At 51.5% G+C, this 25,397-nt stretch overlaps 1 protein-coding gene across 5 annotated transcripts in view; it reads right to left on the bottom strand.

The window, feature by feature from the left end:
• Positions 1 to 25,397, bottom strand: part of AKT2 (AKT serine/threonine kinase 2) — a 644,724-nt gene that overhangs the window by 346,497 nt on the left and 272,830 nt on the right. The window lies entirely within an intron of this gene.

Below are 25,397 nucleotides of genomic sequence, written 5' to 3'. Positions count from 1 at the left end.
TGATCTTGGGTGCTGGAGCTGCGCAGGGTCGGGGCTTCTCGGACCCCAAAGCACTCACCAGTGGAGGACACGGTGGGCTTGCAGTAAAGATGTCGTGCAGTCTTGGCGATCGTCGGTCCCTTGAGGTCTCGTCGCACTCACGGTTCTCAGCTGGGCTGTAGAGGTGAGTAGAGGTCAGAGGTGCCAGGGAAGCCGGGTCTCGTCGAGCTGGGTCGTCGGATTCGTGATGAAGGACTTGCAGCAGACCGCAGTGTTCTTTAGGATGGTGCCTGCGGATGCAGGGTGACTACTCCTTAGCCACAAGGGAGAATCTTGAAGAAGAAATCGTGAAGTCCTTTCGAAGAAAGTGGTATCTTGATTCCAAAGATGATCTAATTTTAACAGGGGGCCCGCTCCCATCTTTATACTAAAAAAGGGGGCTGACCCGGTGACTAGGTCCTGCCTATGGGTGGGACTAGGTGGGGGGTGGTTACACCCCTCAGCCATGCCGGACTTCCCCAGGCCAGGGGCTGGTGTGCCCCTGGAACTGGTTCAGACCGGCCTATGCGTAGTGAGCACCGGGGTGCCACTCAGCAGTCACCTTCCTGTAAAGCCCTGCCTACCCAGGATACACAAAACCATGTCTGGGACGGTGCTAGCACCGCCCCTGACAGGAAACCCTTTGTCCAGGCTCCCCTCGCTGGAAGGACTCCCAGCTGCAGGGGGTCAGACTCGTGTCTGTGGTGGCAGCATCCATTTTGTGGAGCTGAGGCTTCAGTTAACTTTAACCGGGGTTCACAGTTACATACATGTCGTGTCCCTCTAGAAGGGTGGAATGCTAACCCCGTCGCCAGAATTGGCGAGGGGTTAGTATTCCAATTCGTATGACACCTTACTCGACATGTTTTGATAAAGCAATACCAAAGATAGCATTTAACCGCGAGGATTATAATGCACTTAAGAGTATATGGTATGCGATATCATGGAACAGCTATTAGGACTTGATTCCGCAAGCTGCAGACAGGCTCAGCTCATGCCAGAGCACCATCTCACACGATTCCAAGCACTCTGCCTTCAGGATTGTCAAGGCCTGCCATAGGAGTGACTGATAGGAATCTGTGTGTCCATTTTAGGGTTAGGTATAGGTATACTACACCTACAGCAAAGGGTGATTACACGACTTTGCCCCAGCTGTCATGCAGCCAGTTGTGTCAAATTTAGGAGGCCAGCCAGGGGTGGCACAATACGTGCTGCAGCCCCTGGCAGCCCTGGGTACACCTATGCCCTGAGTTACAGGGTCTGATAAGGTGGCCCAGTACCAATTGGTAGATGCACCTAGGGTACATGAGGTAATTTAGAAAGAGAACAGCCAGGCTGTGGGTCTGATTGGCAGGCCCACAGCCAGAGAAAGTCGTAAACCAGTGAAACAAAAGCAAAAAAATCTGGGTGATCATAGGATTGCAGACCCTACTCTCCTACATGACCCCCCCCCAAACTTTGGGACAATAAGCTAACCTTGACCAGGTGAGTCTTCTTGTTCTAAGTGGAAATATCTGGAGAGCCCATCGGCATTGCCATGATCAGTACCAGGTCTATGTTCCACTGTAAAGTCCATCCCCTGTAGGGAAATGGACCACCTAAGCAGTTTGGGGTTTTCACCCTTCATCTGATTTAGCCACAAGAGGGGCTTATGGTCGGTCTGAATCTTGAAGTGAGTGCCAAACAAGTATGGCCTCAGCTTCTTCAGGGCCCAAACCACAGCAAAGGCCTCCCTCTCAATAGCTGACCAATTCTTCTCTCTGGGGGTCAGCCTTCTGCTTATAAAAGCAATGGGCTGATCCTGACCATCAAAATTCAGTTGAGAAAGAACAGCTCCCACACCCAACTCAGAAGCATCTGTTTGGACAATGAATGGTTTGGAGTAGTCTGGACTCTTAAGGATAGGTGCTGTGCACATGGCCTGCTTTAGGTCATCGAATGCTTTTTGACAGCCTGCTGTCCACTGAACCTTTTTTGGCATTTTTTTACTTGTCAGTTCATTTAATGGTGTCACAATGGAACCATAGTTCCTGACAAATTTTCTGTAGTATCCAGTCAGGCCCAAGAAAGCTCGAACCTGAGTCTGGGTGGTTGGAGGAGCCCAGTCCCTGATTGACTGTATTTTGCTCTCCAGTGGCTGAACCTGGCCTCCACCTACAAGGTGGCCCAGGTATACAACCTGTGTCTGCCCTATCTGGCACTTGGTGGCCTTGATAGTGAGGCCTGCTGCTTGCAGAGCCTCTAACACTTTCCTCAGGTGGACCAGGTGATCCTCCCAGGTGGAGCTAAAGACAGCAATATCATCTAGATATGCTGCACAGAAGTCATCCAGCCCAGTAAGGACTTGATTCACCAACCTTTGGAAGGTGGCAGGTGCATTTTTCAGACCAAAGGGCATTACCACAAATTGATAATGCCCACCAGGGGTTGAAAATGCTGTTTTGGGCTTGGCATCCTCAGCTAACCTGATTTGCCAATACCCAGCTGTTAAGTCAAATGTACTTAAGTAGTTGGCAGAAGCCAATCTATCTATAAGTTCATCTGCCCTTGGTATTGGATGGGCATCAGTCTTAGTGACTGCATTGAGACCCCTGTAGTCTACGCAAAACCTCATCTCTCTCTTACCATCTTGGGTGTGAGGCTTTGGCACTAGAACTACTGGACTAGCCCAAGGGCTATCTGAGGGTTCAATGACTCCCAATTCCAACATTTTCTGCACTTCAGTTTTTATGCAGTCTCTAACATGATCAGGCTGCCTGTAGATTTTACTCTTGACTGGCAGGCTGTCACCAGTGTCAACCTCATGGGTGCACCAATTGGTCTGACTGGGTGTCAGAGAGAACATACGTCTGAAAGACTGAAGAACCTGTTTACAGTCTTTCTGCTGATGTTCAGAGAGGCTGCCACAAAAGACAACACCATCTACTGACCCATCATCAGGATTCTGAGTGAGCAGGTCTGGGAGAGGGTCACTCTCTTCCTCCTGTCCCTCATCTATGGCCATGAGCAAGCTCATGTCCTTCCTGTCGACATATGCTTTGAGCCTGTTGACATGGAGTACCCTATGGGGACTCCTGGGAGTTCCAAGGTCCACCAGGTAGGTGACCTCTCCCTTTTGCTCAAGGATTGTGTGGGGCCCAGACCATTTGTCTTTGAGTGCTGCTGGGGCCACTGGCTCCAGCACCCACACCTTCTGTCCAGGCTGATAAACAGTCAGGACAGCCTTTTGGTCATGCCAAGCTTTTTGAAGTTCTTGACTGGCCTTAAGGTTTTCTGATGCCTTCTCCATATACTCAGCCATCCTGGAGCGGAGACCAAGTACATAGTCCATTATGTTGGTTGCAGGCTTTTTGAGAGGTCTCTCCCATCCTTCCTTCACCAAACACAAGGGGCCTCTCACAGGATGCCCATACAAAAGTTCAAAAGGGCTGTAGCCAACCCCCTTTTGTGGGACCTCTCTGTAAGCAAACAGAAGGCAGGGCATCAGGACATCCCATCTACGCCTGAGTGTTTCAGGTAGTCCATGAATCATCCCTTTTAGGGTCCTGTTGAACCTTTCAACAAGCCCATTGCATTGTGGGTGATAGGGTGTAGTGAATTTGTAATTGACACCACACTCCTTCCACATAGCAGTTAAATAGCTTGACATGAAGTTTGCACCTCTGTCAGAGACAACCTCCTTAGGGAAGCCCACTCTGGAGAACACTCCAACTAGGGCCCTTGCCACCACAGGGGCTGTGGTGGTCCTAAGTGGAATAGCTTCAGGATACCTGGTGGCATGATCCACTACCACCAGTATAAACTTGTGCCCTGATGCTGTCTGGGGTTCCATTGGACCAACAATGTCAATCCCCACTCTTTCAAAGGGCACCCCCACCACAGGCATTGGTATAAGGGGGGCCTTTGTTGTGCCACCTGACTTACCACTGGCTTGGCAAGTGACACAGGAGCGACAAAACTCCTTGGTATCCTCATTCATGTGAGGCCAGTGAAAGTGTGAGACAAGCCTGTCCCAAGTCTTTGTCTGGCCTAAGTGTCCTGCTAAGGGAATCTCATGGGCCAAGGTAAGTAGGAAACCTCTCTGAGACAAGGGTACAACCAGCCTCCTGGTCATGCCAGGCTTGGGGTCTCTTGACTCAGTGTACAGGAGTCCATCTTCCCAGTATACCTTGTGGGTACCTGTGGCGTTCCCAGCAGCCTCAGCAGCAGCCTGCTGTCTGAGGGGTTCAAGAGAAGGGCAGCCTAACTGGTCCTTCCCCAGGTCTTCCCTTGAGGGTCCCCCTGAACCCAAGAATTCAACTTGATCAAGTTCAAACTCTCTAGGCTCAGTTTCCCTCAATTCCTGCAGGTCAGCCTCCTCTGAGACTTGATCCACAACCTGGGGCAAGGGGGAAGGCACAGCCTTAACCCTACTGCTCTTTTTCTTGGAAGGTGTCTGGTCCATTGTTCCAGGATCCAGCACCTGTTCAGTGGGGCATCTTCTGGCCTGTGACCTAGTCACAGCAAACACATGTGCTGGCAAACCTAACATTTCCAGATGAGTCCTCTGCTCCACTTCTGACCATTGTGATGACTCCAAATCATTGCCCAACAAACAATCCACTGGGAGGTCTGAACTAACTACAACCTTCTTTTGGCCAGTTACCCCTCCCCAGGAGAAAGCTACAATTGCCATACTATGATTGGTAGTGACATTGCTTGCATTGGTCACCAGGAATTCTGTACCTGGCATGATCTGTCCAGGGTCCACAAAGCTAGGTGTCACCATTGTGACACTGGCACAAGTGTCCCTATAGGCCTGAGCCATTTTTCCATTAATAAAAGGTGTCTGTCTGTATTTGCCCAAAGTATTGGGACTTATGTCAGGGGACATATCCATATCCCCTGTACTGACAAGGACAGCCTGAGTGAGGGTGCCAACTAAGTTGTCACTCCCCTCAGAACCCAGGGTTAACCCTACTAAACCCTTGGGAGGTGCACTACCACTGCTGGCTGTACTAGGGGGCACAGGTGCCTTAGGGGCTGCAGTGGCAGGAGTCTGCCCTCCTCCTTTCTTGGTGCACTCACTAAACCAGTGAGTTTTACTTTTGCAGTATTGGCACCACCTTTTAGATTGGCCTTCTTTCTTCTTTTGGGGAGCCTGACCCCCACCCTCTTTGGGTTGTTGGGGACCTGTCGAAGACTTCTGGTCATTTTGTTCCCCTTTCGAATCCTTACCCTTCTGGTCTGCTTTCTTCTGACCACCTTGATTCTGGCCCTGGTTCTGTTTAACTCTTGTTCTAACCCATCTGTCTGCCTTCTTTCCCAATTCTTGGGGAGAGGTCAGATCTGAGTCAACAAGATGCTGATGCAACAACTGGTTCTGACAATTGTTTAAAATTTGCTCTCTCATCATCAAATTGTACAATCCTTTATAATCAGTAACCTTACTGCCCAGCAACCAGCCCTCAAAAGCCTTAGTGGCACAATCTACAAAGTCAGCCCAATCTTGAGACTGAGTTTTCTGGGTATCCCTGAACAGCACCCTGTACTGCTCAGTGGTTAGGCCAAACCCATCAACCAGTGCATTTTTCAAGACTTGGTAATCATTAGCATCCTCCACCCTTGTGGTGAGGAGCTTGTCTCTTCCTTTACCCTCAAAGGAGAGCCACAAGATAGCTGCCCACTGACTTGGGGGAACACCTTGCACAGTGCAGGCCCTCTCCAAAGCAGTAATCCATTTGTGGATGTCATCCCCTTGTTTAAAGGGGGGCACTATCTTACCAAGGTGTTTTGTATCAAAACTCCTTTCCCTATTGCTAGGTACAATGCTGCCACCAGTGGGGACTGTCCCACTCAATTGTTGCTCTCTAGCAAAGGCAAGCCTCTCTTTGGCCAGGGCAAGTTCTTCCCTTTCAATCCTCAGATTGGCTGCCTTTTCCTTAGCTTCATACATTCTCCTCTGGGGAGATGTCATTCCCCTTTGAGAGGAACGTTGAGAGCCATTGGTATGAAGGGATCTGATAGAGCCTCTTGATAGAGATCTATCTCGTCCATTCCCAATGTTAAGCTGACCTGAGAGTGGCCCCAAGGGTCCCCTAGTGCCCATCTCATGTCTGCTTAAGTTGGACCTGGTTAGTCTGCTGACTTCTACCTGTTCCTTTTCTGCCTCATCCCCTGATACCAAATCATCATCCTCATCATCAGCATCATCTGCTTCCTGAAGAGGATGGTCCTGGGCATCAAAGGGACCCTGTAAGGAGGGCATGTTGCCATCTGAATTAGAAGGGTCTGGGTTACCAGCCCTCCTTGCATCATGAGTCTCTAAGAGACCAATCAGAAAGGCAGTTGTGGGGTTAGACCCCTGCTTAATCTTCCTAGAGGTACACACTTGTCGTAACTCATGGAAGCTAAGCGCAGTATATCTTGAAGGGATGACCTGTGGAGGGTCAACTGACACAAGGGGAACCTCAGTGTTTCCTCCTTTGTCCGACATACTGTTTCTAGTGTGGTGTAAGTGATGCACCTACCTACACTATGTGTTTACCTACTGATCCCTTGCTAAGAGTTGCAGCCAAGGTGTGCTAAGCCTTGAGGAGCTACAACAGCTGGTTCAGTAGAACTCAGAGTATTCTAAGCTTTAGTTATGTGTACCTAACAGTACTTATGTGATCTTTCAACAAGATATTCTTAGGATACGTGTGGTAAAACAACAGCAAGCTCAAATCCCAACCGCTGCTCACCAATGTGAGAAGGTGGCCTGATATGCAGTGCTCACTATTCTAGTGAACACTATGTATCAGTCCAGCAACCCTTATTGATGATTGGTTGTAAGTCAACCTTATAGACCAGCTATCCTAGTAGCGTGGATACGAGCAGTCTAAGGCTAAAGACTCGAGAGGGCGCGTTAAGCCAGCTGTTTACCACACATATACCCCTTGAATACCAAGTGAAAGGACACCACACAAGTGTTATGAAAATAAACAGTTATTTATTTAAAGATCACAACAGCCCTGTACTCTTTATGAGGACAGGGTACTAAGCACAAACCAAAACTCTTACAAAAATACTTAAGTTAGCACAGTATATACAAATGCCCGAGGGGCACGGAAAACCATATACTCTGAAAGTGGAATGCGAAATTCCTAGCAGGTAAGTACAGTACTAATAGCTTTTGGAATCGCTAGGACTTGACTAGGGAATCGTTAGATTATGTCTAGGAGGCCTAGGGGACTCGGGTGCAGTGTGTGCACTCTCACGCGAGATGCGGGACAAAAGTCTATGGTAGCTAGGAATTAGAAAGTTAGTGTTCTCGGGCGAACCCGACCTGGTAGGGAGAAAACGAAAGTAGATTCTGACCCTTGGATAGTGAGGCTATGCTGGGGCACCGAAATGCCGAAGTTACCTAGCCCAGGGGCTGCAGCTGCATAGGTCTGAAAAGACGTCGGGAATCCTCGTAGACGGACCAGGAGCCGGAAGAAAAGATGCTGGCCGGTGACCAGTGAAGAAAGTTCAGTCGGATCCAAGCCTGGATCTTGAAGATAGATGACACCTGAAAGCAGAGGGGACCAAGTTCGAGACTACTAGCCAGTAGTCAGTGGGCACCAGGAGGGCACCGGATGGTAGCCACCTCGACTAGGTGAGTGGGTGACGCTTGACTCGAAGATCTCACGGACCAGGAGGCGTTGTCGGCGACCAGGATGGAGGATCGAGCTGTCCCACGAAGATAGAAGCTGTCGGCGTCGCTGGACCCAGGATTGGGCAACAAAGCCTTGGCAAATTCAAGCCCACGCGGTGGACCTAAAATGGCGTCTGGAGTGGACCAGGAGGGTCCGGGGTGCCTCTCTTGAAGAAGGAAGCAAAGGCCAGCCTGGAGCAACCAGACCAGCAGTCGTGAAGTCGTTGGGCGTCGTTCAGAGGGCCACAAGCCAGCCGGCTAGTAGCCAAACAACGCGGTGCACAGCAAACAGCAGAAGGGCCCCACGCAGATCGTGGAGATGCAGGGGGGCTGATCTTGGGTGCTGGAGCTGCGCAGGGTCGGGGCTTCTCGGACCCCAAAGCACTCACCAGTGGAGGACACGGTGGGCTTGCAGTAAAGATGTCGTGCAGTCTTGGCGATCGTCGGTCCCTTGAGGTCTCGTCGCACTCACGGTTCTCAGCTGGGCTGTAGAGGTGAGTAGAGGTCAGAGGTGCCAGGGAAGCCGGGTCTCGTCGAGCTGGGTCGTCGGATTCGTGATGAAGGACTTGCAGCAGACCGCAGTGTTCTTTAGGATGGTGCCTGCGGATGCAGGGTGACTACTCCTTAGCCACAAGGGAGAATCTTGAAGAAGAAATCGTGAAGTCCTTTCGAAGAAAGTGGTATCTTGATTCCAAAGATGATCTAATTTTAACAGGGGGCCCGCTCCCATCTTTATACTAAAAAAGGGGGCTGACCCGGTGACTAGGTCCTGCCTATGGGTGGGACTAGGTGGGGGGTGGTTACACCCCTCAGCCATGCCGGACTTCCCCAGGCCAGGGGCTGGTGTGCCCCTGGAACTGGTTCAGACCGGCCTATGCGTAGTGAGCACCGGGGTGCCACTCAGCAGTCACCTTCCTGTAAAGCCCTGCCTACCCAGGATACACAAAACCATGTCTGGGACGGTGCTAGCACCGCCCCTGACAGGAAACCCTTTGTCCAGGCTCCCCTCGCTGGAAGGACTCCCAGCTGCAGGGGGTCAGACTCGTGTCTGTGGTGGCAGCATCCATTTTGTGGAGCTGAGGCTTCAGTTAACTTTAACCGGGGTTCACAGTTACATACATGTCGTGTCCCTCTAGAAGGGTGGAATGCTAACCCCGTCGCCAGAATTGGCGAGGGGTTAGTATTCCAATTCGTATGACACCTTACTCGACATGTTTTGATAAAGCAATACCAAAGATAGCATTTAACCGCGAGGATTATAATGCACTTAAGAGTATATGGTATGCGATATCATGGAACAGCTATTAGGACTTGATTCCGCAAGCTGCAGACAGGCTCAGCTCATGCCAGAGCACCATCTCACACGATTCCAAGCACTCTGCCTTCAGGATTGTCAAGGCCTGCCATAGGAGTGACTGATAGGAATCTGTGTGTCCATTTTAGGGTTAGGTATAGGTATACTACACCTACAGCAAAGGGTGATTACACGACTTTGCCCCAGCTGTCATGCAGCCAGTTGTGTCAAATTTAGGAGGCCAGCCAGGGGTGGCACAATACGTGCTGCAGCCCCTGGCAGCCCTGGGTACACCTATGCCCTGAGTTACAGGGTCTGATAAGGTGGCCCAGTACCAATTGGTAGATGCACCTAGGGTACATGAGGTAATTTAGAAAGAGAACAGCCAGGCTGTGGGTCTGATTGGCAGGCCCACAGCCAGAGAAAGTCGTAAACCAGTGAAACAAAAGCAAAAAAATCTGGGTGATCATAGGATTGCAGACCCTACTCTCCTACAGTGGCAGCATCCATTTTGTGGAGCTGAGGCTTCAGTTAACTTTAACCGGGGTTCACAGTTACGTACATGTCGTGTCCCTCTAGAAGGGTGGAATGATAACCCCGTCGCCAGCATTGGTGAGGGGTCAGCATCCCGATTCGTATGACACCTTACTCGACATGTCTTGATAACGCGATACCGAAGTTACCAATATGGTACGCGTTATCATGGAACAGCCATTGGGTCTTGGTTCCGCAAGCTGCAACCGGGCTCGGCTCGTGCCAGAGCCCAATTCACACGATTCCACGCACTCTGCCTTCAGGATTGTCAAGGCCTGCCATAGGAGTGGCTGATAGGAATTTGGGTGTCCATTTGAGGGTTAGATATAGGTATACTATATCTAAAGCAAAGGGCGAGTACGCCACGTTGCCCCAGCTGTCGCGCAGCCAGTTGTGTCAGATTTAGATGGCCATCCAGGGGTGGCATAATACATGCTTCAGCCCCTGGTAGGCCCTGGGTACACCGATGCCCTGAGTTACAGGGTCTGACAAGGTGGCCCAGTTCCAATTGGGTAATGCACCTAGGGTACACATATCAATTTAGCGAGAGAACAGCTAGGCTGTTGGTCTGATTGGCAGGCCCACAGCCCAAGAAAGTCGTAAACCAGTGAAACAAAAGCAAAAAATCTGGGTGATCATAGGATTGCAGACCCTACTCTCCTACATGACCCCCCCCCCCCTAACGTTGGGACAATAAACTAACCTTGACCAGGTGAGTCTTCTTGTTCTAAGTGGAAATACCTGGAGAGCCCATCTGCATTGCCATGATCAGTGCCAGGTCTATGCTCCACAGTGAAGTCCATCCCCTGTAGGGAAATGGACCACCTAAGCAGTTTGGGGTTTTCACCCTTCATCTGATTTAGCCACAAGAGGGGCTTATGGTCGGTCTGAATCTTGAAATGAGTGCCAAACAAGTTTGGCCTCAGTTTCTTCAGGGCCCAAACCACAGCAAAGGCCTCCCTCTCAATAGCTGACCAATTTTTCTCTCTGGGGGTCAGCCGTCTGCTTATAAAAGCAATGGGCTGGTCATTACCATCAAAATTCAGTTGAGATAGAACAGCTCCCACACCCAACTCAGAAGCATCTGTTTGGACAATGAATGGTTTGCAGTAGTCTGGACTCTTGAGGATAGGTGCCGTGCACATGGCCTGTTTTAGGTCATCAAATGCTTTTTGACAGCTCGCTGTCCACTGAACCTTTTTGGCATTTTCTTACTTGTCAGTTCATTAGGTGGAGTCACAATCGATCCATAATTTCTGACAAACTTCCGGTAGTAACCAGTCAGGCCCAAGAAAGCTCGAACCTGAGTCTGGGTGGTTGGAGGAGCCCAGTCCCTGATTGACTGTATTTTGCTCTCCAGTGGTTGAACTTGGCCTCCACCTACAAGGTGGCCCAAGTATACAACCTGTGTCTGCCCTATCTGGCACTTGGTGGCCTTGATAGTGAGACCTGCTGCTTGCAGAGCCTCTAACACTTTCCTCAGGTGGACCAGGTGATCCTCCCAGGTGGAGCTAAAGACAGCAATATCGTCAAGATACGCCGCACAGAAGTCATCCAGCCCAGTGAGAACGTGATTCACCAACCTTTGGAAGGTGGCAGGTGCATTTTTCAAACCAAAGGGCATTACCACAAACTGATAATGCCCACCAGGGGTAGAAAATGCGGTCTTGGGCTTGGCGTCCTCAGCTAACCTGATTTGCCAATACCCAGCTGTCAGGTCAAACGTACTTAAGTAGTTGGCAGAAGCCAATCTATCTATAAGCTCATCTGCCCTTGGTATTGGGTGGGCATCAGTCTTAGTGACTGCATTGAGACCCCTGTAGTCTACGCAGAACCTCATCTCTTTCTTACCACCCTGGGTGTGAGGCTTCGGCACTAGAACTACGGGACTAGCCCAAGGGCTATCCGAGGGTTCAATGACTCCCAACTCCAACATTTTCTGCACTTCAGTTTTGATGCAGTCTCTAACGTGATCGGGCTGCCTGTAGATTTTACTCTTGACAGGCAAGCTGTCACCAGTGTCAACCTCATGGGTGCACCAATTGGTCTGACTGGGTGTTAGAGAGAACATATGCCGGAAGGATTGAAGAACCTGTTTACAATCCTTCTGTTGATGTTCAGAGAGGCTGCCACAAAAGACAACACCGTCCACTGATCCATCATCAGGATTCTGAGTGAGCAGGTCTGGGAGAGGGTCACTCTCTTCCTCCTGTCCCTCATCTATGGCCATGAGCAAGCTCATGTCCTTCCTGTCGACATATGCTTTGAGCCTGTTGACATGGAGCACCCTGTGGGGGCTCCTGGGAGTTCCAAGGTCCACCAGGTAGGTGACCTCTCCCTTTTTCTCCAGGATGGTGTAGGGCCCAGACCATTTGTCTTTGAGTGCTGCTGGGGCCACCGGCTCCAACACCCACACCTTCTGTCCAGGCTGATAAACAGTCAGGACAGCTTTTGGTCATGCCAAGCTTTTTGGAGTTCTTGGCTGGCCTTAAGGTTTTCGGATGCCTTCTCCATGTACTCAGCCATCCGGGAGCGGAGGCCAAGCACATAGTCCACTATGCTGGTTGCAGGCTTTTTGAGAGGTCTCTCCCATCCTTCCTTCACCAAACACAGGGGTCCTCTTACAGGATGTCCGTACAAAAGTTCAAAAGGGCTGTAGCCAACCCCCTTCTGTGGGACTTCTCTATAAGCGAATAAAAGGCAGGGAATCAGGACGTCCCATCTACGCCGGAGCTTTTCAGGTAGTCCGTGAATCATCCCTTTCAGGGTCCTGTTGAACCTTTCAACAAGCCCATTGCATTGTGGGTGATAGGGTGTAGTGAACTTGTAGTTGACACCACATTCCTTCCACATAGCAGTCAAGTAACTCGACATGAAGTTTGCACCTCTGTCAGAGACAACCTCCTTAGGGAAGCCCACTCTGGAGAACACTCCAACTAGGGCTCTTGCCACAACAGGTGCTGTCGTGGTCCTAAGGGGAATCGCTTCAGGATACCTGGTGGCATGATCCACTACCACCAGTATAAACTTGTGCCCTGATGCTGTTTGGGGTTCCATTGGACCGACAATGTCAATCCCCACTCTTTCAAAGGGCACCCCCACCACAGGCATTGGTATATGGGGTGCCTTTGTTGTGCCACCTGACTTACCACTGGCTTGGCAAGTGACACAGGAGCGACAAAACTCCTTGGTATCTTCGTTCATGTGAGGCCAGTGAAAGTGCGAGACAAGCCTGTCCCACGTCTTCGTCTGGCCTAAGTGTCCTGCTAAGGGAATCTCGTGGGCCAAGGTAAGAAGGAAACCACGCTGAGACAAGGGGATAACCAGCCTCCTGGTCATGCCAGGCTTGGGGTCTCTTGCCTCAGTGTACAGGAGTCCATCCTCCCAGTATACCTTGTGGGTACCTGTGGCGTTCCCAGCAGCCTCAGCAGCAGCCTGCTGTCTGAGGGGCTCAAGGGAAGGGCAGTCTAACTGGCCCTTCCCCAGGTCTTCTCGTGAGGGTCCCACTGAGCCCAGAAACTCAACTTGATCAAGTTTGAGTTCTTTAGGTTCAGTTTCCCGCAATTCCTGGAGGTCAGCCTCCTCTGAGACTTGATCCTCGACCTGGGGCAAGGAGGAAGGCGATGCCTTAACCCGACTGCTCTTCTTCTTGGGAGGTGTCTGGTCCGTTGTTCCAGGATCCAGCACCGGTTCAGTGGGGCACCTTCTGACCTGTGACCTAGTCACAGCAAGCACATGTGCTGGCAAGCCTAACATCTCCATGTGAGTCTGGTGCTCCACTTCTGACCATTGTGATGACTCCAAATCATTGCCCAACAAACAATCCACTGGGAGGTCTGAACTAACAACAACCTTTTTCTGGCCATTTACCCCTCCCCAGGAGAAAGCAACAATCGCCATACTATGACTGGTAGTGACGTTGCTGGCATTGATCACCAAGAAATCTGTACCTGGCATGATCTGTCCAGGTTCCACAAAGTTAGGTGTCACCATGGTGACACTGGCACAAGTGTCCCTATAGGCCTGAGCCATTCTTCCATTTATCAAAGGCGTCTGTCGGTATTTGCCCAAAGTATTGGGACTGACATCGGGGGACATATCCACATCCCCCGTACAGACAAGGACAGCCTGAGTGAGTGTGCCAACTAAGTTGTCACATCCCTCAGAACCCAAGGTTAACCCAACTAATCCCTTGGGAGGTGCACTGCTACTGCTGGCTGTACTAGGGGGCACAGGTGCCTTAGGGGCTGCAGTAGCAGGAGTCTGCCCTCCTTTCTTGGTGCACTCACTAAACCAGTGAGTTTTACTTTTACAGTATTGGCACCACCTTTTCGATTGGCCTTCTTCATTCTTCTTTTTCTGGGAAGCCTGACCCCCCCCCCCTCTTTGGGTTGTTGGGGACCTGTCGAAGACTTCTGGTCATTTTGTTCACCCTTAGAATCTTTACCCTTCTGGTCTGCTTTCTTCTGACCACCCTGGTTCTGGCCCTGGTTTTGCTTAACCCTTGTTCTGACCCATCTGTCTGCCTTCTTTCCCAATTCTTGGGGAGAGGTCAGATCCGAGTCGACAAGGTGCTGATGCAACAACTGGTTCTGACAATTGTTTAAAATCTGTTCTCGCATGATCAAATTATACAATCCGGTGTAATCAGTAACCTTACTGCCCAGCAACCAGCCCTCCAAAGCCTTAGTGGCACAATCGACAAAATCAGACCAGTCCTGAGACTGAGTTTTCTGGGTATCCCTGAACAGCAACCTGTACTGCTCAGTGGTTAGGCCGAACCCATCAATCAGTGTGTTCTTCAGGACCTGGTAATCGTTAGCATCCTCAGCTCTAGTAGTGAGGAGCTTATCTCTAACTTTACCTTCAAAGGAGAGCCACAAGATAGCTGCCCACTGACTCTGGGGGACGCACTGTACAGTGCAGGCCCTCTCCAAAGCAGTAATCCATTTGTGGATATCGTCCCCTTGCTTAAAAGGGGGCACTATCTTACTCCGGTGCCTAGTGTCTAAACTCCTGTTTTCCCTTGGGGGAATGCTGCCACCAGTGGGGTTTGTCCCACTCAATTCTTGCTCTCTAGCAAAGGCGAGTCTTTCTTTGGCCAGGGCAAGTTCTTCCCTTTCAATCCTCAGATTGACTTCCCGCACTTTAGCTTCGTACACTCTCCTCTGAGGGGATGTCATCCCTCTTTGAGAAGAGCCTCGAGAGCCATTGGTTCGAACGGATCTATTAGAGCCTCTAGACAGAGACCTAACTCGTCCATTCCCAATGTTAAGCTGGCCTGAGAGGGGCCCCAGGGGTCTCCTAGTACCATTCTCGTGCCGGCTTAAGTTGTCCCTAGTTAGCTGGCTAACTACTACTGGACCTTTGTCTGCCTCGTCCTCAGATTGCTCCAGATCCTCATCCTCCTCTTCACCCTCTGCGGAGAGATGGAAAAGGTCAGGGTCACCTAAGGTTCCCTCGAGGGGGGGCATATTCCCTTCTGGATGAGAAGGGTCTGTGTTACCAGCCCTCCTAGCATCATAAGTCTCTAAGAGACCAATCAGAAACGGAATTGTAGGGTTTGCACCCTGTTTTAGCTTCCGAGATGTACAGATCTGTTGCATCTCTTGGAAGCTAAGTGCAGCATATCTGGACATGACCTGTGGATGGTCGACTGACACAAGGGGAGACTCAGTTTCCTCCTTTGTCTGACATGCTGCTTCTAGTGTGGTGTAAGTGATGCACCTACCTACACTATATGTTTACCTACTGATCCCTTGCTAAGAGTTGTAGCCAAGGTGAACTAAGCCTTGAGGAGCTACAACAGCTGGTTCAGTAGAACTCAGAGTATTCTAAGCTAAGTTATATGTACCTGGAGTACTTATGCGATCTTTCACAAGATATTCTTAGAATACGCGTGGTAAAACAACAGCAAGCTCAAATCCCAACCGCTGCTCACCAATGTGAGAAGTTGGCCCGATATGCAGTGCTCACTATTCTAGTGATCACTATGCATCAGTCCAAACGACCCTTATGGTGATTGGTTGTAAGTCAACCTTAGACCAGCTATCCTAGTAGCGTGGATACGAGCAGTCTTCGGGCTAAACTCTAGAGGGCGTGTTAAGCCAGCTGTTATACCATCACATACCCCTTGAACACCAAGTGAAAGGACACCACACAAGTGTTATGAAAATAAACAGTGTATTTATTTAAAGTCACAACAGCCCTGTACTCTTTATGAGGCCAGGGTACTAAGCACACAACAAAACTCTTAGGAAAATACTTCAAGTGCACAATCTACACAAATGCCCGAGGGCACGGAAAGGTAGTGTTCTCGGGCGAACCCGATAAGGTAAGTCGGAAGCGATAGGAACTCGGGACCCTTAGATAAGGAGGCTATGCGGGCACCGAAATGCCAAAGTTACCTAGCCCAGGGGCTGCTGCTGCATAAGGCTTGTACAGACGTCGGGAGTCCTCGCTGACGAACCAGGAGCCGGAAGGAAGGAGTTGCTGGCCGGCGACCAGGGAAGATAGTTCGTAGAGATCCAAGCCTGGATCAGAGATGGATGACACCTGAAAGCAGAGGGGACCAAGTTCGTAACTACTAGCCAGTAGTCAGAGGGTACCAGGAGGGCACCGAATGATCGTCACCTCGACTAGGTGAGTGGGCGACGCTAGGCTCTGCAGTCTCACGGACCAGGAGGCGTTGTCGGCGACCAGGATGGAGGTGCGAGCTGTCCCATGAAGGTTGATGCTGTCGGCGTCGCTGGGCCCAGGATTGGGGCAACAGGCCTTGGCAAATTCAGGGCCACGTGGTGGACCTAAAATGGCATCTTGAGTGGACCAGGAGGGTCCGGGGTTCTCCTCTCTCAGAAGGGAGCAAAGGCCAGTCTGGAGCAACCAGACCAGCAGCGTTGTTGTCGGGCGTCGTCGAGAAGGCCACAAGCCAGCGGGCTAGTAGCCAGACAACGTGATGAGCAGCAAAAAGCAGAAGGGCCCCACGCAGATCGTGGAGAAGATGGGAGGCTGCACTTCGGTGCTGGAGCTGCTCAGGGTCGGGGCTTCTCGGACCCCAAAGCACTCACCAGAGGATCCCTCGGTGGTCGTGCTGGTTTAGAAATCGTGCAGGTTCTGATGATGGCCGGTCCCTCGAGGTCTCGTCGCACCCACGGATCTCAGCTGAGCTGACGGTGTGGGTAGAGGTCAGAGGTGCCAGGGAAGCCGGTTCTCGTCGAGCTGGGCAGTCGGATTCCTGAGGAAGGACGTGCAGCAAACCGCAGAGTTCTTAGATGGTGCCTGCGGATGCAGGGTGACTACTCCTTAGTCACAAGGGAGAAATCTTGAGAAGAAGTCTTGATTTCCTTTCGTAGAAAGTAGTTTCATGATTCAAAGATGATCTAATTTGGAAGGGTCCCCGCTCCTGCCTTTATCCTAAAGAAAGGGGTGGGTATGCGACTAGGTCCTGCCCTAGGGGTGGCACCAGGTAGGGGGGTGGTTACACCCCTCTCCTGTGCCGGACTTTCCCCAGGTCAGGGGCTGGTGTGCCCCTGGAACTGGTTCTAGCCGGCAGATGCGTAGTGAGCACCGGGGTGCCACTCCGCAGTCACCTTCCTGTAAAGCCCTGCCTACCCAGGATACACAAAACCCTGTCTGGGATGGTGCGAGCACCGCCCCGGACAGGAAACCCTTTGTCCAAGCTCTCCTCGCTGGAAGGACTCCCAGCAGCAGGAGGTCAGACTCGTGTCTATGGTGGCAGCATCCTTTTTGTGGAGCTGAGGCTTCAGTTAACTTTAACCGGGGTTCACAGTTACGTACATGTCGTGTCCCTCTAGAAGGGTGGAATGATAACCCCGTCGCCAGCATTGGTGAGGGGTCAGCATCCCGATTCGTATGACACCTTACTCGACATGTCTTGATAACGCGATACCGAAGTTACCAATATGATACGCGTTATCATGGAACAGCCATTGGGTCTTGGTTCCGCAAGCTGCAACCGGGCTCGGCTCGTGCCAGAGCCCAATTCACGCGATTCCACGCACTCTGCCTTCAGGATTGTCAAGGCCTGCCATAGGAGTGGCTGATAGGAATTTGGGTGTCCATTTGAGGGTTAGATATAGGTATACTATATCTAAAGCAAAGGGCGAGTACGCCACGTTGCCCCAGCTGTCGCGCAGCCAGTTGTGTCAGATTTAGATGGCCATCCAGGGGTGGCATAATACATGCTTCAGGCCCTGGTAGGCCCTGGGTACACCGATGCCGAGTTACAGGGTCTGACAAGGTGGCCCAGTTCCAATTGGGTAATGCACCTAAGGTACACATATCAATTTAGTGAGAGAACAGCTAGGCTGTGGGTCTGATTGGCAGGCCCACAGCCCGAGAAAGTCGTAAACCAGTGAAACAAAAGCAAAAAATCTGGGTGATCATAGGATTGCAGACCCTACTCTCCTACAAGGGCCGACACTTCCTCCTGCAGGAGCCGCAAGTGATCCCCCGATGCGCGGTGGTGTTGCGGTGGCATGGCTTGAGGGGTCGTCTCGAAGGGGAGGGAGTAGCCCCTTCGGACAATCTGCAGCACCCACCTGTCCGAAGTGACTGTGCGCCAGTGAGGGTGGTGATGGCGAACCCTGCCTCCCACTGGCGTCGCATGGGCCGAAACGCACGGACTAGGAGGGTTTAGAGGCGGATGCTGCGGGGGTAGGTGGGGACTGGCTCCGCCCGTTTTCCCGACCACCTCCACGGCGGTTTCCACGGCCGCCGCCGCGCTGGACGACAGTTTGCGGCGATTGGCTGGCGGCACGTGTGGGGGCGCCCCTTCCCTGGCCACGAAAGGGGCGAAAGGCACCCATTTGCTGGCGCGGGGCCGAGAGGCCCAAGGACTTGGCCGTAGCCCTGGAGTCCTTAAAGCGCTCAAGCGCGTGGTCTGCCTTGTCGCCAAAGAGGCGACGGCCATCGAACGGCATGTCCATGAGTGTATTTTGGACGTCTGCCGAGAAGTTGGTGGATCTCAGCCAGGCGTGGCGTCGTATCGCCACTGTCTTAGCCATCGCTCTGCCCAGCGAGTCAGTAGTATCCAGTCCGCACCTGATATTATACTTCGCTGCGTCCCGGCCTTCCAGTAGGGCTTGGCCGAGTTTGCCCCGTACCTCCAACGGACACTCTGGCAGCACTTCCGCCACCGTTTCCCACAGAGAGTGGGTGTAACGGCCCAAGAGGCATGCGGTGTTGGAAGACCGCAGTCCCAAGCTGAGGGACGAGAACACCTTTTTGCCATAGGCCTCGTACCTCTTGGATTCCCGATCAGGGGGAGCCGTCGGGAAGGCGGTCTGGGAGTTAGAGGCCTGGATAACCAGACTCTCGGGGGTGGGGTGGGTGGACAGGAAACATGGGTCGCCCGGGGCCGGGCGGTGGCGTCTGGCCACGTTCCTATCTACAGGCGAACCTGTAGCGGGCCTGGACCAAGTGCCCAAAAGAACGTCCGTCAAGGCCTCATTAAACGGCAGCAGAGGCTCCATGGAGCATGACGGCGGCTTAAGGACCTCAGTGAGGAGGTTAGTCCTCACGGCCGCGACGGGGAGCTCAAGGCCCAAGGCCTTAGCAGCCCTCATCAACACCACACTATATGTAGCGCCCTCCTCCGAAGCCACGGTCGGAGGAGAGACGAATTCAGTGTCTGGAGAGGTGTCCAGGCCACTGGCCTCCCCATGGTCTCCTGTCCAGTCCATGTTAGACTGACATTCCCTTGTCAGAGGGTCCTCAGACCCCTCCCAATTCTCCTCGTCTCCCATCTCCTGAGATTCAGGGTCATAAGCGAATGAGGTGGGTTCATAGAATTGAAATTCTCCGAACGGCGTCGAGAGCGGCGCCGACAGGCGTCGTTCCGACGTCGGAACCCAGTGAGAGGAGGCATCGGGGACGGCGACACCCGAGGACGACGCCGGAGGGGACACCACACGGACCGACCCCGGGGGGGTCGTAAGGTCCACCGGTGACGATCCAGCACCCGACGAGGGCCTAGCGGCGCCGGGCCCGAAGGCACCGACGACGCCGGGGCCGCTGTACCCTGCGGCGCCGAGCCCGAGGGCACCGGCGGCGTCGGGATAGTGGGGCCCTGCCGCGCCGGGCCCGAAGGCGCCGGCGGCGTCGAGGCCGAAGCACCCGACGGCGTCAGGGTCGTAGCCCCCGACCCACTAGGGCCCCCAGACGGGTTTACTGGGCCCGAAGGCACCGCGGAACCCGTCGGAGGAGAAAGGGACCTCATGGCCATGAGGAAGCGCTCGATCTCCTCCGGCGTCGCGTTCAGCCCAGGGACCGGGGGGTATGGGGCCGAACGCGGCGCCCGCAACTCGCGAGGAGCCGCGTGGGCGGTGTCACCCGAACCCCCGGCCGCATCGTGCGAGCGTCGGGGGAAGTCAGAAGAGCGATGATGTCTCTTCGACTTCTTATGCTTCTTACCCGACGACTTGGACCCGGAGGAGTGTCGCCGACTCCCGGAGCTGTGACGGCTCCGTCCCCGCGACCTTTCCCTCGACCTCCCGTGGGACCGGGACCGGGACCTCACACGGCGCGGAGCCGACTGGCGGATCTCGAGTCGCCTGCGGGACCGCTCCCGCCTGGCTTCCTCGAGAGGGCCCGACAGTCGGAGCAGGCCTCGTCGTCATGGTCGACGCCCAAACACATCAGGCACAAGCAAAAAGGGGGATCCATAACCGACATGGTACGGTCGCACTCGTCGCAATGCTTGAAGCCGGGCATCCCTAACTGCACCGTCGGAGTCGTAAAGACTTCGATATGGATCAAAAAAGATCACAAAAGTTTAGTCAAAAAGTGACTAGGGAACTGCTCTTTCCAGATCTGCGCTGGCTGGCGCGGAAAAAAGAAGAACTGACGTCAGCACGCGGAGGCGGCGTCTAAGTACTCCGACGACGTCATCACTGCGCCCACGACGCCGACAACGGACGCGGAGCCGCAGACGACGCCTACCGACGCGCAAGGGTACTGCTACGCAAAACTTTCCGGATCCAGTCTGACGCCTGGGGATATTCTAAGGTAAGGAATCTATCACTAACGTGTCTCTTTCAGATAAGTGCCTTCAGCTGTCCCCTTCAAGAAGTTCGAATAGGTATGCAGCGGTGAATGGGAAGAAGGAACTCTGCGTTTGTCAGTAGTCTGTGCAGGATTTTGTGTATATGGTTATATACATGCTTCTATGTGTGACACACGTCTGCACGTACAAGTTTGTGTAATGTCATGTGCGTGCAGACACGTATGCCACGTGTGAGAGGTATATGCATGCATTTTGCTGCATGCGCGCGTGTTGGTCTTTAAAAGTCTTGTATGTTTACTGAGGGTATGAGTGTGCTGAGGTGGTTCTTGGACGGCCCTCTGCTTATGCACACAAAGCTTGTAAAAGTGCAGTTTATGTGTTTCAGTGTTGACTGGGTTAACGTGTATTATGTATATGGTTTTGTGAGTGTGCAAGTAGTACTAGCATGTAGGTATCTGAGGTTGGATATGTACTGTGTTCATGAAGGCGATATAAAAGAACTTACTTTCACTGTGCACGTCTATATGTCTACAGTAGGCATAGAAGCAAAATACGGAAATCAGTATTTTCTGCTGTGACTCAGTGACTGTATTTAACAAGCATTGGAAATGCAATAGGGCTCGCATTAGGAAAGTTTGAGCTATTGGTGTTATAAATGATTTTTTTTTATTTATGTTTTTTTTTAAAATAGCTAAATTAATGGCTTTGTCATTTACAATGCCAATAGTTATAACTTTCGCAAATGTGACACCTATAGCATTTGTAATGCAACATGTTTTGTATTTACGTGACTTAGATGTATTGATATTACAAATAACAATGGCTTTTAATTTTTTTAAATAATTAATACTTAAATAATTTATTTAATTTGTAATGGCAATAGCTTAAACTTTTGTAAATAACATTTGTGAAGATTATGTTCAGTGTTTTTTATTGTGACGAAAATCCAAGAACAGAATGAAATATTAACATCTTTTTGTGATTTGTAATAAAGCGTGAAAGCTTGAAAACAGCTTGAAACATTGAAAGAACATATTTGAACCAGTGATGCTGTGGTTGCGCTGAGTGATGGTGTGGTTGCGCTGAGTGATGGTGTGGTTGTGCTGAGTGATGCTGTGGTTGCGCTGAGTGATGCTGTGGTTGCGCTGAGTGATGCTGTAGTGGTGCTGAGTGATGCTGTGGTTGCGCTGAGTGGTGTGTGCATCGGTGGAGCTGTTTGGTGGGTGCATTGGTGGAGCTTAGTTGGAGCATCGGTGGAGCTGTGTGGTGGGTGCATCGGTGGAGCTGTGTGGTGGGTGCATCAGTGGAGCTGTGTGGTGGGTGCATCAGTGGAGCTGTGTGGTGGGTGCATTGGTGAAGCTGTGTCGGTGGAGCTGTGTGGTGGCTGCATCGCTGGAGCTGTGTGGTGGGTGCATCGGTGAAGATGTGTGGTGGGTGCATCGGTGGAGCAGTTTGGTGGGTGCATTGGTGGAGCTTAGTTGGAGCATCGGTGGAGCTGTGTGGTGGGTGCATCAGTGTAGTTGTGTGGTGGGTGCATCGGTGGAGCTGTGTGGTGGGTGCATTGGTGGAACTGTGTCGGTGGAGCTGTGTGGTGGCTGCATCGCTGGAGCTGTGTGGTGGGTGCATCGGTGAAGATGTGTGGTGGGTGCCTCGGTGGAGCTCTGTGGTGGGTGCCTCGGTGGAGCTGTGTGGTGGGTGCATCGGTGGAGCTGTGTGGTGGGTGCATCGGTGGAGCTGTGTGGTGGGTGCCTCTGTGGAGCTGTGTGGTGGGTGCATCTGTTGAGCTGTGTGGTGGGTGCCTCGGTGGAGCTGTGTGGTGGGTGCCTCGGTGGAGCTGTGTGGTGGGTGCATTGGTGGAACTGTGTCAGTGGAGCTGTGTGGTGGCTGCATCGCTGGAGCTGTGTGGTGGGTGCATCGGTGAAGATGTGTGGTGGGTGCATCGGTGGAGCTGTGTGGTGGGTGCCTCGGTGGAGCTGTGTGGTGGGTGCATCGGTGGAGCTGTGTGGTGGGTGCATCGGTGGAGCTGTGTGGTGGGTGCATCGGTGGAGCTGTGTGGTGGGTGCATCGGTGGAGCTGTGTGGAGCTGTGTGGTGGGTGCATCGGTGGAGCTGTGTGGTGGGTGCATCGGTGGAGCTGTGTGGTGGGTGCATCGGTGGAGCTGTGTGGTGGGTGCATCGGTGGAGCTGTGTGGTGGGTGCATCTGTGGAGCTGTGTGGTGGGTGCCTCGGTGGAGCTGTGTGGTGGGTGCCTCGGTGGAGCTGTGTGGTGGGTGCCTCGGTGGAGCTGTGTCGATGGAGCTGTGTGGTGGTTGCATCAGTGGAGCTGTGTGGTGGGTGCATTGGTGGAACTGTGTCGGTGGAGCTGTGTGGTGGCTGCATCGCTGGAGCTGTGTGGTGGGTGCATCGGTGAAGATGTGTGGTGGGTGCATCGGTGGAGCTGTGTGGTGGGTGCCTCGGTGGAGCTGTGTGGTGGGTGCATCGGTGGAGCTGTGTGGTGGGTGCATCGGTGGAGCTGTGTGGTGGGTGCATCGGTGGAGCTGTGTGGTGGGTGCATCTGTGGAGCTGTGTGGTGGGTGCCTCGGTGGAGCTGTGTGGTGGGTGCCTCGGTGGAGCTGTGTGGTGGGTGCCTCGGTGGAGCTGTGTGGTGGGTGCCTCGGTGGAGCTGTGTGGTGGGTGCATCGGTGGAGCTGTGTGGTAAGTGCCTCAGTGGAGCTGTGTGGTGGGTGCCTCGGTGGAGCTGTGTGGTGGGTGCATCAGTGGAGCTTTGTGGTGGGGTCATCTGTGGAGCTCTGGGTATGCACCTGTTACAACGCATTTTTTACAACGCACTACTGTTACAACGCATCCATTACAACGCAGATACTGTTACAACTCATGTTTTTACAACGCATTTTTTTACAACGCAGGTACCTTTACAACGCATACCATTACAACGTAAGTATTGGTAAGTATATAGTTATATTTTAAATGTTATATGTTTGGGGTAAAGGGGTATTTTTAGGGTTTAGGGACAGTTTTTAGTTTTTGGGTAAAGGGGTATTTTTAGGGTTCAGGGTCAGTTTTTAGTTTTTGGGTAAAGGGGTATTTTTAGGGTTCAGGGTCAGTTTTCAGTTTTTGGGTAAAGGGGTATTTTTAGGGTTCAGGGTCAGTTTTCAGTTTTTGGGTAAAGGGGTATTTTTAGGGTTCAGGGTCAGTTTTCAGTTTTTGGGTAAAGGGGTATGTTTAGGGTTCAGGGTCAGTTTTCAGTTTTTGGGTAAAGGGGTATTTTTAGGGTTCAGGGTCAGTTTTTAGTTTTTGGGTAAAGGGGTATTTTTAGGGTTCAGGGTCAGTTTTTAGTTTTTGGGTAAAGGGGTATTTTTAGGGTTCAGGGTCAGTTTTTAGTTTTTGGGTAAAGGGGTATTTTTAGGGTTCAGGGTCAGTTTTCAGTTTTTGGGTAAAGGGGTATTTTTAGGGTTCAGGGTCAGTTTTTAGTTTTTGGGGTACAGGGTAAAAATATATTAAAATAAATTAATAATTTTTTTAATTGAAAATATATTACATTAAATTACATTACATTATTTTAGGGGTTGTGGGTCAGTTTTGAGTTTTTGGGGTACTGGGGTACAGGGTAAAAATTAAGTAAAATTTATTTTAAATTAAATTAATTAATTGGAATTAAATTAAATTAAATCAGTTTAATTTATTTTTGGGGTTGAGGGTCAGTTTTGAGTTTCTGGGGTGCAGGGGTACAGGGTAAAAATAAAGTAATATTAATTTAAAATTAAATTAATTAATTGTATTTATATTAAATAAAATTACATTAAATTATATTTTTTACAATTAATTTACCATTATAATATTAATATTAATATATACTTACCAATACTTACGTTGTAATGGTCTGCGTTGTAAAGGTACCTGCGTTGTAAAAAAATGCGTTGTAAATACATGCGTTGTTACAGTATCCGCGTTGTAAAATCCGCGTTGTAACGGTATGCGTTGGAAAAGTCCGCGTTGTAACATCATATATCCGGAGTTCTGTGGTGGGTGCATCGGTGGAGCTGTGTTGGTAGAGCTGTGTGGTGGTTGCATCAGTGGAGCTGTGTGGTGGGTGCATCGGTGGAGCTGTGTCGATGGAGCTGTGTGGTGGTTGCATCAGTGGAGCTGTGTGGTGGGTGCATCAGTGGAGCTGTGTTGGTGGAGCTGTGTCGATGGAGCTGTGTGGTGGTTGCATCAGTGGAGCTGTGTGGTGGGTGCATCGGTGGAGCTGTGTTGGTGGAGCTGTGTGGTGGGTGCATCGGTGGAGCTGGATGGTGGGTGCATCAGTGGAGCTGTGTGTTGGGTGCATCGGTGCTGCAGTCTGTGTAACATTGGAGATAATTATGAAACTACCACATGTGCTGGTTGTAGCAGTCTGTCCTCATAGGGAGCCTGCATGCATTCCTTAATCTTAGACACTGGTTTTCTGTACCCCTCTCTGTAGCTGTGTAACTTAAGATATAACTATTAAGCAAAGCACACGCCCCTATGGTCCGCACAGAGTCTTTTGGGCCTCTCTGGTAACAGATGGCTTGCACAAAGCTAAATAAATGTCAGGATTCCTGGTAGCTGCCACAGTGATATTTCTAATATATGGTTTACTGCTAACTCAACCAGTCCTGGTTTCCTCAAGCACCACCACCCCCGCATGTGGTTTCAGATCTCCATTTTGAGCTTCCCCCAAACGTATTTTGATTTAATTGTGTTCCCATGAGTTGCTTTTATTGCTAAACTTGACCACTTGCTGTGTGGTGGGTGCCTCTGTGGAGCTGTGTGGTGGGTGCATCTGTTGAGCTGTGTGGTGGGTGCATCTGTTGAGCTGTGTGGTGGGTGCCTCGGTGGAGCTGTGTG

This window comes from Lissotriton vulgaris, chromosome 9 (genome assembly GCF_964263255.1).
Source record: "Lissotriton vulgaris chromosome 9, aLisVul1.2, whole genome shotgun sequence".
NCBI lineage: Eukaryota > Metazoa > Chordata > Amphibia > Caudata > Salamandridae > Lissotriton > Lissotriton vulgaris.
The sequence above is the reverse complement of the archived record's forward strand: the minus strand, read 5'-3'. Positions and strand labels throughout refer to the sequence as shown.